Consider the following 13,498-nt stretch of genomic DNA (forward strand, 5'->3'; position numbering starts at 1 on the left):
ACTTTTCTCCACTCGCTGTATTGTCCACTTGCTGAAGAAATTACCATGGCTTGATTATTTAAAAAAATAATTGTAAAGAATTTCTATAAAATTCAAACATTTGATCTGCTGTACACAACATGCATTACTTGCCCCTAGGCCTTCAACTCATTGGGCTAAATTGCAACATGGAAAATCTGAGTTTGTATAGTATATTTGTCTGTCATCATGCAGGTAACAAGCACATGTGCTAGTTTTTAGTTTAGTGTAGAGATATAGTGTGGAAACAGGCCCTTCAGCCCAGCGAGTCCGCGCCGACCAATGATCAACCATATACTAGTTCTATCCTACACACTAGGGTCAATTTACAGACGTTAATTAACCTGCATGTCTTTGGGATGTGGGAGTAAACCGGAGTGCCTGGAGTAAATCCACGCAGTCACATGGAGAACGTACAAACTCCATACAGACAAGCGGCCGTAGTCAGGATCGAACCCGGGTCTACGACGTTGTAAGGCAGCAACTCTACAGCTGCGACATCATGTTGCTCATAACCTATAACCTAACCTGTAAAGTTCATTCCAATTCTGGGCACAGTAAAACAGTTCACTTTTATCAGAACTATGATATATTAGAAATCCAATATGTTTCAAATTGGAGTGAAGGGGAAGGAATTAGAGAATAAAGAAGCTGATCCGTGATGGGGTGGAGATCAAGAGAGACCAAAGGATAGAAATGGGAGATGTCAGCTCAGAGAGGGTGGTGGAAGGTTTGAGAGTGAACAACTTGTTAATTTTGCAGATGGATGATCTTTCATTCGATCTGTTTAGTTCTGACCCACTGAGCTACTCCAGCAATCTGCGTCTTCTCCTGAGAATTGTAACATGCTCAGTGATGCAGTTGATGTGAGTCTGTTCCGCGAGATTGCACGGGCCTTTGTTGGAATAGTGTAAGGGTCCAAAGTCAGAGTGGGATAGAAAGTGAGACACAACTAAAAGCTCAGGATGGCTCTTGCAAATTCTGCACTCCTTCATCTTATTTTACATGTCCTGTGGACAGATCAGCTGTGATTAGCCAGTTTTTCCAACCCTCACTCAGTTGATAGAACCACCATTAGTGACATTCAGCATTTTCTCCTGCTCTCCACGCAATCTCGGGCATTCTCTGGTCTGTCTACTCTTTCCTTCCTTATTTGTAACTTAAAATATATCTGATTTCTAACGTTTACTAATACTGTTGAAAGGCTTTTAGTTTTAGAGGTACAGCATGGAAACAGACCCTTTGGTCATCGAGTCCTTATCATCCATCATGGACTCAATCATCTGTTCACACTAGTTCTATGTTACCTCACTGTCTCATTCACACCCTTCACTTTAGGAACATTTTACAGAGGCAAATTAACCTACAAACCCACATGTCTTTGGAACATGGAGGAAACCCACGTGGTCACAGGCAGTACATGCAAACTCCACACAGATGACACCTCAGGTCAGGATTGAACCTGAATCTCTGGCGCTGTGAGGCAGCAGATCTGAACTACTGTGCTGCCCTCATCAGGTTATCAAGTCATCAAAATGAAACTATTTTTCTCCCCTCAGATGTTGTCTCCCATTTAGAGATTTTCCAGCATTTCCTGTTTTTATTTTAGATTTCCAGCATCTGCATGATTTTGCTTTACATTGTAATTCTGCTGCTTTCCAACACAGAAGCTTCATGTTCCTCTCAGTCCTGCGTGGACATCAGTGACACTTTTCATATTGTGAACCACTGTTGTATTAGAAAATTTCCAGCAGTTCCCTACCTTAGGAGACCATGTTTCATTTATGGTGCCCTTGATGGAGAACAGCAGCTAGCGAAATCCACGAGGGTGCATTGAAATTGCGGGTCTTCCAACGGTGCAGGAAATTGTAGACTCATTTCACTTTCAGAGCACAGCAAGGATTTCTCGAAGAAATATCCCGACCCGAAACATCAACAATCCTTTTTCTCCAGAGATGCTGCCTGAGTTACTCCAGAACTTTGTGTCTATCTTTGGATTTCTCTCTGTTTAGTTCATTTTGTCCGTGACCAATGCCAGAAGATCATAGTCATCAAAGTCTGATACCCAAGATGCAATCACAACACTCAGCTTGCAAGAACTGGCTGTGCCTTCCGTCCTTTAGCCATCACTCCAGATGTAAGGAAGTTTATTGCAACCAAGAGTAATTCTAACATCATATAGTTCACAACTCTATGCCAGTACTCAGATATACAAGTGGAATGTTGCTGCAAAATGACGCATGTGGCTGCCCGTAAACTGATCCAAACTACCAACGGTATTGAAATGCGACGGTGACTTGCAGTATACTGCAGCATAGGTCTCCATCGTTGCCTTTTCACTGCATTACAATCTATCAATAATACAGGATCAGGCAATGCAAGTGGCTGTTGAAAAGCAGATGGAAGCAGAGGAGGAGGCAACATCAGAGACCCCTTTCTTATTAAGCAGTCATAATCTTTCTCATGTTCTGTGTCACTAGAGACAGTGGTAAGGAAGGCATAAGGTATGCTTGTCTTCATAGGACAGGACATCTATATCTATCTTCTTCCATCTATACATAACTATAGCTCTGATCTTGTTATCTTCCAGTTTGCACGGTCATTCTATTCGCGCAAAAACGGTACGCGATAGTGCTACGATTTTTCGCCAGCTTACTCACCGTTCTCCTGAGCTGCGATTGCATCAAGTTTCATTGCGATCGGTGGTCTAATGCAAAAGCTAGCGGGGTTTGAAAACTCTTAAAAATCACGAGTGCGCAGATCGATCTCCTCTCCTGCCATTCAGCGCCGTGTCTATTGGTCTTTTCTCCGGTCACTCCGCAGGACGGTCCGCCCCTTCCTGCGCCCTCGCGTCATTACTGGAGTTGATGGAGGCTCTGAATGGCTGGCGGACATCTCCAACCGGACACAATTTTTGGAGGGGATTGGGTCGGAGACCCGAGCCGAAGCAGCCCAGCGTCGGAGACCCAGCCCAGCCCAGCCCAGAGTCGGAGATGTTGACAATGTCACCAAATGGAAATCGGAGACTCTGATCCCGGCAGAGGAGAACGACCAGCACCTGCTGTGAGTCCCCATCGCAACGCCAGCTCCAGCCCCTTCCCCTTCGCTGGCTCCTGCCCCCCTCCCCCGTGATACCACCCTCTCCTCCACAACCCCCGTCTTTTCTCCGAGCTCTCTCCCAACAGGTCCCACTTAGCCTAGTTGAATATAAGAGTCAGGACATCATGTTGCAGCTTTATATAACTTTGGTAAGGCCACATTTGGAGTATTGTGTGTAGCTCTGGCTGCCCCGTTAAACAAAGGATGTGGAAGCTTTGAAGTGGGCGCTGAAGAGGTTTACCAGAGCACTGCCTGGATTAGAGGGCATTAGCTATAAGGAGAGTTTGGCCAACCTAGGATTGTTTTCTCCTTCAGGAGGTTCAGGGAGACCTTTTCCTAGGGTAGAAATAACAAAAGCCAGAGACAATAAATTTAAGGAGAGAGAAACAAAGTTTAAAGGAGATGTGCCGGGCAAATATTTTACACCAAGAGTGGGGATCAGTGGATGGTGGTGGAGGCAGACCTTTAAGAGGCTTTCAGATAGGCAAGGAATGGAGGGATATGGATCAGGAACAGAGAGAAGAGATTAGTTTTGGCAACATGTTCGCAGGCAAATGAGCCTGTTTTTTGTGCTATACATTCTATGTAATTTATTTAGTTGCTGGTACCAGGACAATCCTTTCTCCCCAGGTTTTAGCTTTGTAAATTTTCTTTGGAGTGGTTCCATTGGTAACATATCCTTTCTAAGAATAAGGGAACCATATACTTATTTGCATTCACTTCAAGCCTGTCTTCAGCATATTTTTGACATTCATAGTTCTCCAAAGGAATTCTTCCCTGCAGGGTTCCAGCAAATCTGGTGGAAAGCTATTACTTTGCAGTGCAGAAGGCTGCAATTGATCTTGCAAGTAATTTCTCATAGGTCCAGTTTAAGAATACATCAGTTCTCATGGAGCTCAATGCTCTTAAGACGGTGGAATTGATTCTAGACTTTAGGAGAGCTCCCCCTCCCCTCACCCCACTCACCATCAACAACACCACAGTCACATCTGAGGAGTCTTTTAAGTTTCTGGGAACCATCATCTCCAAGGACCTTAAATAGGGGACTACCATCGACTCCATAGTCAAAAAGGCACAACAGAGGATGTACTTCCTGGGGCAGCTGAGGAAGCACAATCTGCCACAGGCAATGATGGTCGAATTCAATACGGCCATCGTAGAGTCTGTCCTCACCTTCTCCATCATGGTCTGCTTTGGCTCAGCCACCAAGCACGACACCTGGAGGCTGCAGCGCATCGTCCGATCAGCTGAGAAGATTATTGGCTGCAACCTTCCCTCCATTGACGGACTGTACACTGCAAGGGCACGGAAGCGAGCGGATAAGATCATCTCTGACCCCTCTCACCCTGGTCACAAACTCTTTGAATCACTTCCCTCTGGAAGGTGACTACAGACTGTCAAAGCTGCCACAGCCAGACATAAAAACAGCTTTTTTTCCACGATTAGTAGCTCTACTCAATAACCAAAAGTCTGTAGCCTCCTTTTGCTCTGGTATTTTATTTAATTCACATATTCAATGATTTTTATTATTAATGTTTAATGTTTTATGTGTCATTCCTAACAGCCATTGTATGTCATGTTGTCACTTGCGGGCAGAGCACCAAGGCAAATTCCTTGTATGTGAATATACTTGGCAAATAAACTTATTCATTATTCAGTTAACCTGCAGCCAGAGCTGGCTGCTGACAGGCAATGGGAATGGCATGGTGGAATAGGAATAGTAAAAACATAGGATCCGATCCTATCCTGTCGTTCTGATCTTGAAAGAAAGCAAGGATTCAAAGTCCATTCAAGCCACACCTCACTGCTTCACCGTGTCTGCAATGTTACCGTCTAAAGGCACGGTGGCGCAGCGGTAGAGTTTTTGCCTTTCAGCGCTGGAGATTCAGGTTTGATACTGACTAAGGGTGCTGTCTGTATGTAGTTTGTATGTTCTCCGGTGACCTGTATGTTTTTTCTCCGGGAGCTTCAGTTTCCTCCCACACTCCAAAGACGTACAGGTTTGTAGGCTAATTGGCTTGGTAAAATTGTAAATTGTCCCAAGTGTGTGCAGGATAATGTTAGTATGCGGGGATCATTGGTTGGCACGGACTTACATTTATTCTAGCTTTTCATACATAATTAGATAACATGCTTAATTAAAACTTTTAATTATTCGCTTGTAAGCATTTGATGTAGATGAATTACTGGCTCTGTTGTTCTTCAATGAAAGATTACATTTCCAAAACAAAGCAAATATATTTGCATAAATGTCACAGATAGATTTTTAAAATACAATGACAACACAAACTATTAAAATGGCTTTCAGAAATCAGAGTTGTTCAGGCAGTAACTATGTTAGTGTTTGTCATGTTAATATGAATCATTAAAATACAGTGTACAATAGCCATTATTTATTCTCTTTAACCTGGAAAAATCTTCAAACACCACAATCAAAACTAAACCAAACTTTTTTATCCAGTTTTTCCACTGCTCGAGATCTTGAGATATTTTCCATTTCATAGAAATTATTATATTTTGGCAGTCGCAAGAACGACAACTGAGTTTTCAAACAAATTTTTATTCAGAAAATTACTTCTCAGTTTACAGGCTCTCTTGACACGTCTGGCCACAACGGTGGTCAGTGCTGAACTGCCGCGCGAAAGCAAAACCACGCAAAAACAAGCAGCCCCTCCTGAGTCACGTGACCGCGGCTTCCAAACGCCGGGTTCGATACCTGCGTGCGCCAGCAGGCGCTACTAACTTATGGTTTTTTTTTGTTTTTTACATACGGAATAGATATACAGAAAATGTAAAAGTAAATTACAGAATATTAAGAAAAAGTGTCACTAAATTATTTTTTCTACCTGCATTCACTGAAAAATATTGCAAATACAAGCTTGAACAAGCAACTTATAGAAACATAGAATCATAGAAAATAGGTGCAGGAGTAGGCCATTCGGCCCTTCGAGCCTGCTCCGCCATTCAATATGATCATTGCTGATCATCCAACTGTACCTGCCTTCTCTCCATACCCCCTGATCCCTTTAGCCACAAGGGCCACATCTCACTCCCTCTTAAATATAGCCAATGAACTGGCCTCCACTACATTCTGTGGCAGAGAATTCCAGAGATTGGGGTGGGGGAGAGGATGAGAGAGGGAGGGGAGGAGGGAGAGGGTTGAGGAGAGGGAGAGGGGAGAGGGGAGAGGGGGAGGAGACAGGGGTGGGGGACGGGAGGAGAGAAGGATGGGGGAGGGGGAGTTGTGTGGGGGAGGGGGGGAGGAGGGAGATGGGGTAGGGGAGGAAGGGGAGGAGGGAGATGGGGTAGGGAAGGGATGGGGAAATGTATGGAGGGAGGGGGAGAGGGGAGGGGGAGAGCGGGGAAAGAGTGGGGAGGGTAGTGGGAGGGTGAGGGGGGGAGGAGTGGAAGTGGGGAGAGAGGGGGAGAGGGGTAGGGGTAGTGGTGGAAGAGGGTCAGAGGGGTAGGGGGAAGGGGTGGGGGAGAGAGGGGAGGGAGGGGGAAGGGAGGGGTGAGGGAGGGGTGGGGAGGGAGAGGGGTTGGGTAAGGGGGAGAGAAGTGGAAAAGTGGGGTGGGAGGGGTAGGGGGAGTGTTGGAAGAGGGACAGAGGGGTAGTGGAAACGGGGCAGGGGGAAAGAGGGAAGGGGGTGGGGTAGAGAGGGAAGGGGATGGCGAGAGAGGGATGAGTGGGAGGAGGAGGGGGAGGATAGGGAGAGGGGTGAGGGGAGGGAAACATAGAAACATAGAAATTAGGTGCAGGAGTAGGCCATTCGGCTCTTCGAGCCTGCACCGCCATTCAATATGATCATGGCTGATCATCCAACTCAGTATCCTGTACCTGCCTTCTCTCCATACCCCCTGATCCCTTTAGCCACAAGGGCCACATCTAACTCCCTCTTAAATATAGCCAATGAACTGGCCTCAACTACCTTCTGTGGCAGAGAATTCCTGAGATTCACCACTCTCTGTGTGAAAAATGTTTTTCTCATCTCGGTCCTAAAAGATTTCTCCCTGATCCCTAAATTGTGACCCCTTGTGCTGGACTTCCCCAACATCGGGAACAATCTTCCTGCATCTAGCCTGTCCAACCCATTAAGAATTTTGTAAGTTTCTATAAGATCCCCCCTTAATCTTCTAAATTCTAGCGAGTACAAGTCGAGTATCCAGTCTTTCTTCATATTTAAGTCCTGACATCCCAGGAATCAGTCTGGTTAACATTCTCTGTACTTCCTCTATGGCAAGAATGTCTTTGGCAAGGGAGATGGAGAGGGGGACGAGAGAGGGGTGGGGGAGGGGAAGAGAGAGGGGAGGGGGAGAGAGGTGTGGGGGAGGGGGAGGGAGGGGAGGAGGGAGATGGGGTAGGGGAGAGAGGGGGAAGAGTGTGGAGGGAGGGGGAAGAGTGGGGAGGGAGAAGGGGGGTGGGGGAGAGTGGGATGGGGGTGGGAGGAGGAGGGCCGGAGAGGGAGAGGGGTAGGGGAGGGAGGGGGAAGATTGTGGAGGGAGGGGGTGGGGGGAGAGAGGGGAAAGAGTGGGGAGGGAGAGTGGGAGGGGGAGAGGGGAGAGAAGTGGAAGAGTGGGGAGGGAGACGGAGAGTGGTAGGGGGGGGTGGTGGAAGAGGGACAGAGGGGTAGGGGAAGGGGTAGGGGTGGGGGGGAGAGGGGAGGGAGGGGGAAGGGGGGAGAGAGGGGTGGGGAACGGAGAGGGAGAGGGGTGGGGTAAGGGGGAGAGAAGTGGAAGTGGGGAGGGAGGGGTAGGGGTAGTGGTGGAAGAGGGACAGAGGGGTAGGGGGAAGGAGGCGGGGGAGAGAGGGAAGGGGGTGGGGTAGAGAGGGAAGGGGGCTGGGGGAGGGAGGGATGGGGGTAGGAGGAGGAGGGGGAGGAGAGGGAGAGGGGTGAGGAGAGGGAGATGGAGAGGGGGAGGAGGGGTGGGGGAGGGGAGGAGAGAGGGGAGGGGGAGAGGTGTGGGGGAGAGGGGAGGGAGGCGAGGAGGGAGATGGGGTAGGGGTAGGGTGGGGAGGGGGTAGGGGGTGGGGAGAGAGGGAAGGGGGTGGGAGACGGAAGGGGGGTGTGGGGAGAGGGGTGGGGGAGAGAGGGAAGGGGGTGGGAGAGAGAGGGAAGGGGGAGAGGGAAAGAGGGTGGGAGAGACGGATGGGGGTGGGAGGTGGAGGGGGAGGAGAGGGAGGGGTGAGGAGAGGGAGATGGAGAGGGGGAGGAGAGAGGGGCGGCGGAGGGGGAGGAGAGAGGAATGGGGAGGGGAGGAGAGAGGGATGGGGATGGGTGAGAAGTGTGGGGGAGGGGGAGGGAGGTGAGGAGGGAGATGGGGTAGGTGGTAGAGGGGGAAGAGTGTGGATGGAGGGGGAAGAGTGGGGAGGGGGAAGTGGGTGGGGAGAGAGGGAAAAGGGTGGGGGAGGGAAGGGTGGTGGGGAGGGGGGAGGGGGGGAGGGGAGAGGAAGGGGGGGGGAGGAGAGGGGAGAGAGGGGTGGGGAGGGAGGGGGGGGGGGGGGAGGAGGGGAGAGGGAGGGAGTGAGGGGAGAGAGGGGGGAGAGGGAGAGGAGGGGGGGGGGGAGGGGGAGGGGGGAGAGAGGGGGGGGGAGGGGGGAGAGGGATGGGGGAGCGGGGAGAGAGGTGTGGGTGAGGAGAGAGGTGTGGGGAGGGGGGGAGGAGGGGAGGGAGGGAGATGGGGTTTGGGAGGGGGGAGGAAGAGTGTGGAGGGAGGGGAAAGAGGGGTGGGGGGAGAGAGGAGAATAGTGGGGAGGGAGAGTGGAAGGGGAGGGGTAGGGACAGTCCATCTGTTCCCCATTTCCTATCACCCTCAATCCTCTTTCTCTATTCCCACACACGTGATGACGCGCTTGACACAGGCTGGGGGGGTGGGGGGGGGAGGGGCTGGGGCTGCTGCAAAGGCATATGTAAATGAATCCATTCCGATTGGACATCTGTGAGCATTGGGCATTGTGACATCACACGATGGAACGTTCACCAAAATTCTATGAGTGAGGGCTGTTTTTTTTTTTGGGGGGGGGGGTGAAGGATGTTATTAAAAATGTGTACATAAACACGATGAAATTTAATCAGGAATGGATACTTGGAATGAAAAGTGAAATCTCTACCGAAATGGAAAAAATCTTGGCGATTCTGCGTCTGGTGTTGGCGTAGCAACGAATCAAATGCAGGCAGCCACAAGTCAGAGACAGAGACAGAGACAGAGACAGAGACAGAGACAGAGACAGAGACAGAGACAGAGACAGAGAGAGAGACAGAGAGAGAGACAGAGAGACAGACAGACAGACAGACAGACAGACACACACACACACACACACACACACACACACACACACACACACACACACACACACACACACACACACACACACACAGTTTTAATATATTATAGATTATAATTCATCAACGGAAAAATAAACAATGGTGCTGCCTGAAAATTTGAATTAAATGTGTTGATAGGCGTTCATGCAAAGATGAGTCAAAGACAAATTGAAAGCCTGAAGAAGGCTCTTGGCCCAAAACATTGCCTGATTCCTCCAGCATTTTGTTTTTTTGTTAAAGAAGACATAACTTGAACATTCTCATGTGGAACCACTCATGAAAGATTTCAGTTAGGGGTGTCCTCAAATCCTGTAGGAATGATATTTTCATGTTAGAACGTTGTCATTTTGAGTTTATAAATCATTAAAAACTCATATTTTGCATTTAGACCTTCATGAGAATTATTGAAAAAATCTTTAAAAATGAAGAATGTGAATGATTGAAGAAATTTGGGATATTTTCTCTTCACCATAAATTTTAATCAATGCTTGCTTTTACCTTAGATGGCATCTACAATGGATGGTTCTCTTGGCACTTTGAAAGGGAGGAAAATGCATAGCGTCGCTGACATGTTGTGGATGAGTGGAATTGCTGGTCAGTTAATATGTTTCATTCTGTTACGGCTTCTTCAGATCCCTCAAATCTAATTTCCCTAAACTCATAAAATCATCTGTACGGTGTGCTGTTTCTTGGCTCCTTCTAGTTGTAACTTTGAATAATTTCCGTATTTTCTTATTTCCATTCTATATATAATGCCATCAGCTCATGTGTATCAATTGTGTTTTTCATCTGATAAATAAACCATAGAATAATATTGACCTGCATCACCCAGGAAGCTATTCACCCTGTTCAAAAAGGAACTGCAGATGCTGGAAGATCAAAGGTACACAAAATTGCTGGAGAAACTCAGCGGGTGCAGCAGCATCTATGGAGTGAAGGAAATAGGCGACGTTTCGGGCCGAAACCCTTCTTCAGACTGATATTCACCCTATTGTGTTGAGGTTACATTTTGCTAACACACATCAAAACCAACCACCGTGGTCCAGCTCTCTCTCCAAAACCCTCTTTCTACCTTTGTTTCGGATATTTATTGACTCTTTTCCGATGCAATCACATTAAAAAAAAAAGGTTCTTGTTCCAATTTACCTAACTAAAATATTGTTTTTGGTTTGTTTAATAATCTCAGAAAAAGCTAGCATTTATTAGTCTAATAACAATTGGCATTCTAAGTAATTTCAGAGTGAATCACTTTGGTGGGTCTAAGGTTAGATATAGGTCAGACAGGTTAGTATTCCTCTAGTACTTTCTGTGACCAGGTGCATTTTACAAAAGTCTGGTAGGTTGATGATGTTCATTACTCATGACTGTTTTGTTTTTAAATACCCAGTCATTAACTGATCTTAAATTACATTGCTGCCCGGGTGAGATTTGAACTAAACTTTCTGGATTGTTAGTCCAGTCCTCTGGATTATTTGTCTCTTAACTACCTTCTGCACTACCATTATGTCCTAATTATGTAATCATCCTTGTAACGTTGATGGATTTTATGGGGCACATATGCTAGAATTATTTAGGCATACCTTAGACAAGCTTGAGTATAACAACCCTGCATAGAGTGTAATTTAAAATACCGATAAGACCAGGGACTGCCTTGTTGCCTGCTGCTGTCACATATAAACTACACAGGCATTGTTCAACATCATAGGGTACTACACACAGCTGGAATAATCTCAACTGCAGTGAGCTATGGCTCAATAATGATCTTAACAAAGATAATTTTGTTGAGCAACTTTCTGCTTCTGGGTTTCATTTGCAGTGATTCCTGATCTGATTTAAATTGACATGAGGTTGTTTTCTAGCATTTATGTTTCAAGGCAAGTGGTATTTTCCAAAATTATTTCCATCCCCTCAAATACCCAAGGACTGATTTTAAAACCCGGCCATTGTTGTTTAGTCTTTCTTTCTGTGGGGTGCATAGTGAGAAATTGTGCTTTGTGAACTCATTTTCTGATTGTTGGGGACCAAAATTGCAAGCAAACATTTGCTTGGTGTTATTCCAGTTACATGGCATGCACAAAGCTAATGACTAGTAAATGTATCCAAACTAGGCAGATCATGATATCAATCAACACACAATGATAATAAACTACCAGAGCGAAATATTTTAGCCCAGTGTGCACGCCAACAGCTTTGCTGAACATTGTGCTGCTGAAGTCTCATTTATTATCAAGATTGACACCCATAAATACTATGTAAAGATATCATCAAATACTTGGTTGGTGCTGATTGATTTGTTCTAATTGTTGATCTGGTTCTACAAGTGCTTGGAGCTTTCAAGTTGATTCAAGTTATAAGAATCTACAGGGAGTGGTGCATCTAGTGCTAAAGGACCTTTTACTGAGTTCAGAGCTGCTGAACAAACTAGTTATTGCAAGACCATATGACAGAATTTGGAGAAGATATGAAGAGCAGAATAATATGCAGGAAGATGGATGAGGATGAGAGGGAAAGGGGCTCAATAAGCTCTGTCTTAAAGCATATTTCTTCAAAAGAGATGCATGTAGGTAGGTTAAGACTGCACTGTGCAAAGCTTCCAATCTGATTAAAATCTCAATGGCATGCTATATGCTTATTTCAAAGAAGACCAATAGATCCTCCTGTACACCAATCTTCCTATCACAACACGGCGTGGAAGGTAATTGTAATCCCCAAAGATGTCATTGTGTTGTTGGATGTAGAAGCAAAATAAACAAAATAGAGTTATAAACTGGACATCCTTTATTAATAGCTATAGTTCTCAATTAATCTGTGGTGTCCCAGTACAACACTGTATCAAGCATCATACCATGTGAAACAACGGAAGTCTTAATGGTATTTACACACTTCCATCTTGATGGTACCTGCTTGAAAGCTGATAACTGTCACAATGCAGATACAAGAATGTTCTGCTAATAATTGCCAGGGAGCCAACTGGCAAAGAGAGTGTAGGAGCTGGGCATTGAATTTTATTGAACTATATGAAATTGATAAACATCCTTGAATTATACCTGTAACTTGCACCTTTGGGAAACAGATCAATTTCCTAAACTTCAGGCATTCAATCTAAAAGAAAACATGAAAATAGCTTTATTTTTTGCATTCAGTTATCACCTTAGACAATGTGCTTACGATCACACTGACTCCCAAGAAGCGACTTGCTGTAAACCTGTAAATCAATATGTTGAAACTAAATAGACACAAAATGCTAGAGTAACTCAGCGGGTCAGACAGCATCTCTGAGGAAAAGGAATAGGTGACGTTTCGGGTCGAGACCCTTCCTCAGAAACCAAATTATGGGTGATTGTTAAAATATATGTCCATATTATAATTTCTATAAAACATAGTGACAACAATTTCTTTAGCATGGGTGTGTGTGAGGCCTGTGTGGTTTCCCATTGTAGGGATATCAAGCATTGTCAATCCTTCCAGGCTCTGACTTTCATCGTTCAGATTTATCCTTACAATATCCAGACATTGTCTTTCTCAATGTTTCTTTCTCTCCTCACAATCTGTCTTTGAGGTATGTCAGAAAGAATAATGTGTTTTTTGATTTTATTTTGGCTGAGATACTGCAAGCAAATGTCTTTACTGCTACCAATGTCAACATTTTACGGGAGTTTAACTTTTTGCTTTCCTCCTTGAACTATTCGCAATGATCAACACAGATCAGAATACTTTGAATTGTGTGAGCAGATGGAAATTAGGCAATTAGGCAATTTGCGCGACAAGGTTAGAAAGAGCTTGTTCCCTCGGTCTTATTTTCAATAAGTTAGCTTTCTAGCTGTTGCACAAATTACGATCATTATTTCAGTTCGGGATAATTTTTTTTTCAAACAAAAAAACACCAACAGGTAAATACTGTCAGAAAGCAGCCAGGATGTCTAGACTTGATATTTCAAATATATAAATTGTGGATCGGCATTCAAGTCAGTCTAAATTTATCCTCACAATTCGACAGTCACCTCTATTTAGTTCAAAGATACTATCTCCATTTTCAAGGCTTGTCCCTGTGGCTAAAA

Source organism: Amblyraja radiata, chromosome 7 (assembly GCF_010909765.2).
Source record: "Amblyraja radiata isolate CabotCenter1 chromosome 7, sAmbRad1.1.pri, whole genome shotgun sequence".
Lineage (NCBI taxonomy): Eukaryota > Metazoa > Chordata > Chondrichthyes > Rajiformes > Rajidae > Amblyraja > Amblyraja radiata.